This window comes from Mastomys coucha, unplaced genomic scaffold (assembly GCF_008632895.1).
Source record: "Mastomys coucha isolate ucsf_1 unplaced genomic scaffold, UCSF_Mcou_1 pScaffold6, whole genome shotgun sequence".
Lineage (NCBI taxonomy): Eukaryota > Metazoa > Chordata > Mammalia > Rodentia > Muridae > Mastomys > Mastomys coucha.
In genome coordinates this window covers 119,119,603-119,125,602 of record NW_022196912.1, presented here as the reverse complement: position 1 = coordinate 119,125,602, position 6,000 = coordinate 119,119,603, and the positions used below count along the sequence as shown (strand labels likewise).

Sequence of the window (6,000 nt, the reverse complement as noted above, 5' to 3'; positions counted from 1 at the left end):
CAGAGGCTGCACGATTCTATTTCTTTGGGAAAGCAGCCATCTTCTGGGAAAGCATGCGTAGGTTTGTGCCAAATGTTTACGATCATGAAGTATGACCAATCTGCTCCTTCCATCTGCTCTCCACGAGAGGCAAGGTTCCTAGATTTCGGTGGAGCATCTTCCCAACTGCACAGGGCTCTTCACGAAGGAGTACCAGGGCAGAGGGAGGCCCCATGTGTATCGAGGCAGGGCCCAGGGTATGCAAGGAGGGTTTTTAGAACCGGAGTAGGGAACTTGGCCCCTCTGTTTTTCTCTTCTTAGGATGTGGCCAGATCATTACCAGCCTGGGCTTCTGACATGGCTGTTGGGGAAGCACTCAGATGGATTGTTTCCATGGAGAACAATCGAAGAGGGAGGCAGTTGGGCTTTACCCTACTTAAAGGCAGAAGATAAAAGGAGCCCTAAGCTAAGCCTAGGTGTTGGCTATATCTAAACGCTAGCCTGGGTTTTAGAGGCAAGGCAGAGGGGAGGAGTGTGTTAGATACATTGGAGAGAGAGCAAGGAGAGTGTGAGAGCCACACACATGCATTCATACACATTCATGCACTCACACATGTATGCATCCACACACACATTCACACATGCATGTACTCACACACATGCACTCACATCTACTCACATTCATTCACTCACATACACACACTCACACACATACGCTCACACATGCATGCATTCACACATGCATGAACTCACACATGCATAAACACACACACACTCGTGTGCATGCACTCACATACACTCACACACACATGCACTACTTTTGAGATTGTCTGTGCTCCACAGAGGGCAGAAGGTGCTGGAGTCAGAGGCTGGGTATTGGCTGAGGCTGGGCTAGGCTGACCTAACCAGTGGGAAGAGAAGGCTATGCAGCTCCTCTGAGTCCAATCTCTACCCCCCACCCCGACCCCAAAATGCCCTGCAAGTCAGATGATGGCTATGAGCCTCCCCAGCATGTTTTTCATTTCTACCAAACAGCCACAGTGGACACAGGGACTGAGCTATGAAAAGAAAGGTCCCCACAGGTGTCAGCCATGTGGAGGGCAGTTTTATTGCCAGGCGGTAGATAGGGCCAGGTAGAAGAACGGCCAAGACATGGTGCAGAGGATGTGAAATGTGGTTCCCCCTTCTCCTCTTCCTCCTCCCCCTCCCCCTCCATAAATTTCTATTTAAAACCCTCAAAAGCCACTGGGGATTGTCCAGCCCAAACCAGACAGAATTCTGTTTATCAGAGTGACATTCAGTCAGGCTCTGGTGGTCCATACCTGCGATTCCCAGAACCTGGGTGGTGGAGGCACAAAGATCATGAATTTAAGATCATTCTCTGCTACCTAACAAGTTCAACAGCCTGGGCTACATAAGACTCTGTCTCAAAGTAAATAAATTCGATGAAATACATACAGCCACGGTCAAGTTTTATTAAATCAAACAATTACACACTGGCTCACGAAGAAGTTGGCGACACCAATAGTTTCCCCCACTGCACCTTTATTGTTTGTTTAGTCCACTGTGCAGAATTACAGTTTGTCTAGAATCACACAGCCTGGTAGGTAGTGCTCACCCGTGGATGCCTCTCACCTTCCTAACCAGCCTCTCTCCCATCTTTTATTTGTGTCAAATTCAGAGTCTAAGGAGTTCTAAGGTTGTTTCCTGTTATGGTGTGTGTGTATGTGTGTGTGTGTGTGTGTGTGTGTGTGTGTGTGTGTGTGTGTGCAAGTGCAGGGTTGACACTCGGCAAAGCAACAGGCTCTCCAGCCACAGTCAGTTTCATCAGCATCCCACAGCAGCATCCAGGTCCTCACTGGGATAAGGAACTGGGCAGGTGAGGCTAGAATCTGACTCCACTGGGTGCCAGGTAATCTCAGGGAAGATTTCTGGTTTGAGCTGTCCTTTTTTCTTCTAGGACACAGGTAAGAGGCTCTCCCTCTAGCAGGGTACTAAGAGAGCCTGGAGACTTGTATACAAAGTATCCATCCTTCTAGTGGGGAAGAGGAGACATCTCTGGGCAGAGCCAGGTGCTCGTAGGTATTTGATTTATAAAAGAGACTGGTCCCTTAGTGGAGCCCAAGAAATGACTCCTTGTGGTGCCATTTAAGGAAGGGGGCAAGCAGAGACATGCCCCCCCCTTAGTGTCACCTGAATCCAAAGGGGCAGGCTGCTGCCATTTTTGCCCTTGGCGGAATAAACACTGACCCTCTCCTTAAGGTGGCACACTGCAGCCAGGTTGGGGGCTATGTTAGGGAGCCAGGGAGCAGGGTAAATTTATTCAACCATCCCCTCAGAGAAGAAAGAGCTTAGTGTGGGTGGGAAACAGCTTTAAAATGTGCAGGGTTCCTTAACAGAGATCATCAAGTCCCCTCCCAATGCCCTTGAAGGGTCACTTGTCACAGCGGTGTTTTACAGCAGGAACTGTGTGTGCACTCTCACAGTGGGGAGGTCTCACTTCCCTCACATCCCACTGACTTCTGAAGAGACCCCCCCTCCTCCAGGCATCTCACCAAGGAAGGGATGGCTGGCAGCGCACTGAACACTGAGCCCTCCCCGTTCCCATCTCTCACGGTCACAAAGAAATAAATAATAACAAAATCAAAATCTGATAATCGAATGGTTACAGGAGCAAATGAGCAATACTGCGCTTGAGCTGGTGACTGCTCTGTCCCAAGGGTGACCTGCAGGCAGGGCTGCTCATCTTCCTCTGTGATAGTCCTTTTAAAACTGGAGAAGCTGATCTGCCACTCAGCCCTTGTTCATGCATAATTCTCAGTAAAGACAGGGTGCATCTAAGGTCTGCATGCCCACAATCATTTTATATCTCTGACAGAACAACGAAAAGCCGCTCGACAATCTTGAAGCACACACCAGCCAAAACCAAGGCTGGTATTATGGGGAAATGTCCTCTAGACAAGAGATGAGGAGAGGAGAGAGTAGATGGGGGTGGGGTGGGGACAGGAAAGGACAGGAGAATTAGAAATGGAAGGGAGAGGCAGGGGTAAGAGAGAAGAAAGAATGAAGGGACAGTGATGGAGAGGAGGCAGAGCTGGAGGGCAAGGCTCGAGATGAGCTGAGACAAGAGACAAAGATGTCTTGTAGCTGATGGAGCAAAAGCGATTCAAACTAAGAAGAGCTATGGATCCAGAAGTGCCTTCTCCAAATATTTGGTTCATGCTAAAAAATAGAGCACATTTATTAAAAATATAGATTTATAAACCTCGATATGAACAGATACACACATCAAGCCAATGAAAAAGGAAAAATACGTTATCTCCCATATCAAACAGCTGGAATCATTTGATGAATGGAATGCCTGTCAGCGAACCACACCTGGTGCTCATCCTGCCAGTCCTGGGGGGAGGGCAGCCAAGCTGCGCCCACCCCACGCATCCTCTTCCCAGTGTAGGATGTGATCAGCACTCCAGAGCAAAGCGTTTCCTCACCCGAGTGCTCATCGCTGGTGCAGAAGGCTGGCCTTTCCGGCAGCCTGCCGGGTCCCCTGCCGGAGATGCTGAGTTCCTTGTGGCTTGAATGAGCTCGGCTGGATTCATTGTGCTTCAGAGTGTCTGCTCCTCACAGCAGGACCGGTTCATCTGGTGACCCGCTAGAAAGTTCGAAGGTGCACTGAGGGAGCAGTGTGTGGTCTTTAAACCTGCTGGCCCCCGGAAGTGTGTGGTCACCGATATACGGACGCCCAGGACCCTGGTCGTGTGGCCATCCTGAGGCCACCGAGGCTTCGTGGGGCCTTTCATAGAGTGGTATATATGTATACAAAGATAATGACGATCAGGTTCAGGATGGTTCCGATGATGCCCAGCATGGCCAACACGCTCTCCTCTTTGCTCTCTTTCTCTTGGCCTCCCCGGTCTTCCTCATTGCCACTCGTGATTACCATCTTGGTTGCAAACGTCTTTATCTTCCTCGCCAGGCTAACCTGTAGTGAAGAGAGAGACAGGGTGAAAGGCAATCATTTCCCAGCATCCTTGCTGAGGCCAGGCAGGAGGGTGAGGTGACTACAGGCTTCAGGATTAGGTCAGGGCTGGGAATGACATCCACACCATCGAACACAATTGTGGGAAACATCCCTTTTGGTCACTGAGAGATGGCAGAACATGGGGACCGGGGGGATTGCTCAGCCAGTCAAGTGCTTGGCTTACGAGAGCTCAAGGACCCGAGTTAGATCCCCAGCACCCACGAAGCAGGTACATATGGAATTCCAGTGTTGGGGAGTGTACTGGCTGGTTTTGTGTGTCAACACAACACAAGCTGGAGTTATCACAGAGAAAGGAGCCTCCCTTGAGGAAACACCTCCATGAGATCCAGCTGTAAGGCATTTTCTTAATTAGTGGTCAAGGTGAGGAGGGCCCATCCCATTGTGGGTGGAGCCATCCCTGGGCTGGTAGTCCTGGATTCTATAAGAAAGCAAGCTGAGCAAGCCAGGGGAAGCAATCCAGTAAGTAACATCCCTCCATGGCCTCTGCATCAGCTCCTGCCTCAAGGTTCTTACCCTGTGCGAGTTCCTGTCCTGACTTCCTTTGGTGATGACCAGCAATGTAGAAGTGTAAAGCTGAATAAACCCTTTCCTTCCCAACTCGTTTCTTGGTCATGGTGTTTTGTGCAGGAATAGAAACCCTGACTAGACAGGAAGGTAGACACAGGAGAATCCCTGGAGGTCCCTGGCCAGTGAGTCTAGTCTAATTGGTTAGCTTCAGGGAAATCAGAGATACGGTCTCAAAGGAGGTGGAAAACCTTCCTAAGGGTGACAGCCTGAGGTTGGTTGACCTTTGGCCTTAACATATGTGCACACATGCATGTGCGCGCACACACACACACACACACACACACACACACACAGGTGTAAGAACACAAGTTAGGGATTCCAGGGGTGAGATATTAATAACGTAAGATGTGCAGCGTGATGTCAGCCCTGGGGCCACCCACTCAGTGGAGCTTGCTCTCTCCTTTCCCAGGAAGCAGGAATAAGTGCCTGGTTACTGCAGTCACACTAAAACTAGTATGTCACACCCAGCATATGAGTCCTCCTCTGTGTTCGGGAAGGCCCAGTTACATGTGTTTTGAAGGTAGGGACAGGCGTAGGTAAGCCTGAGGGATGGTGATTACCCAGAGAGGCTGTGAGCAATCCCTGTGAGGTGTGAAGGAGATGGTCCCACAAGAGACTCCCATGGTCGCTGGCAGGGATATGTGTTGGCACAATTGCTCTGGAACACCATTTGGCACTAGTTAGGAAAGCCAAGAGACACAGTGTACGGCTGGGCATCTGCTCTCCCAGCTGTGCCCCTGAGGGGGGTGGACGAGCCTGTGTACCTGGAGACTGAGGCCACTTCTCCAGCTGCAGAAGCAGCTGTCTCAGCAAAGGGCCAGAGGCTGCCCAGGTATGTGTCAGTGCCCGTGCAGTAACAGAGCCACAGGACTGGAATATTCCATGACTGTGAGGTGGCAGAGCTGCTGCAGCTGTTCCTGACAGCACGGAGCAAGCCCAGACACTGGAGGAAGAAAGCACCTCCCAGTAGCCTGTGTTTAGCCTGCCTCTGTCTATGAAGGCTCCAAACAGCACACTGTTGGGCAACGCGTGCTTTGAGTGCTGTTACAAGTAAGGAGTGATGGTCATGGAATTCAGGAGCGTGCCTTCCTCTAGCCGTGGCAGTAAGGAATACTGTGGGGACAACAGCGGCCTCCGGAGATGCTGATCACATTCTGCATGGGCTGGGTAGCAGACACTGGGGGATTGCTATTATCACTGTGAACAACAGCTGTATGTTTCTGCCGTTCTTTTGTATGCCTTGTGCGTTTTTAATAGGCAAGACTAATGTTTAGGGGCTGGCGAGATGGCTTAGTGGGTAGGAGCACTGACTGCTCTTCCAAAGGTCCTGAGTTCGGATCCCAGCAACCACATGGTGGCTCACAACCACCCGTAATGAGATCTGACGCCCTCTTCTGGGGTGTCTGAAGACA

General features: G+C 50.6%; 1 long non-coding RNA gene across 1 annotated transcript in view; it reads right to left on the bottom strand.

Moving 5' to 3' along the window:
- Positions 1-1,430: 1,430 nt before the first annotated feature.
- LOC116080434 overlaps positions 1,431-6,000 on the bottom strand; it is a 46,844-nt gene continuing 42,274 nt past the window's right edge. Inside the window, exon 3 of the long non-coding RNA XR_004114430.1 lies at positions 1,431-3,961. This is a non-coding gene — a long non-coding RNA (uncharacterized LOC116080434). The remainder of the gene's footprint in view (positions 3,962-6,000) is intronic.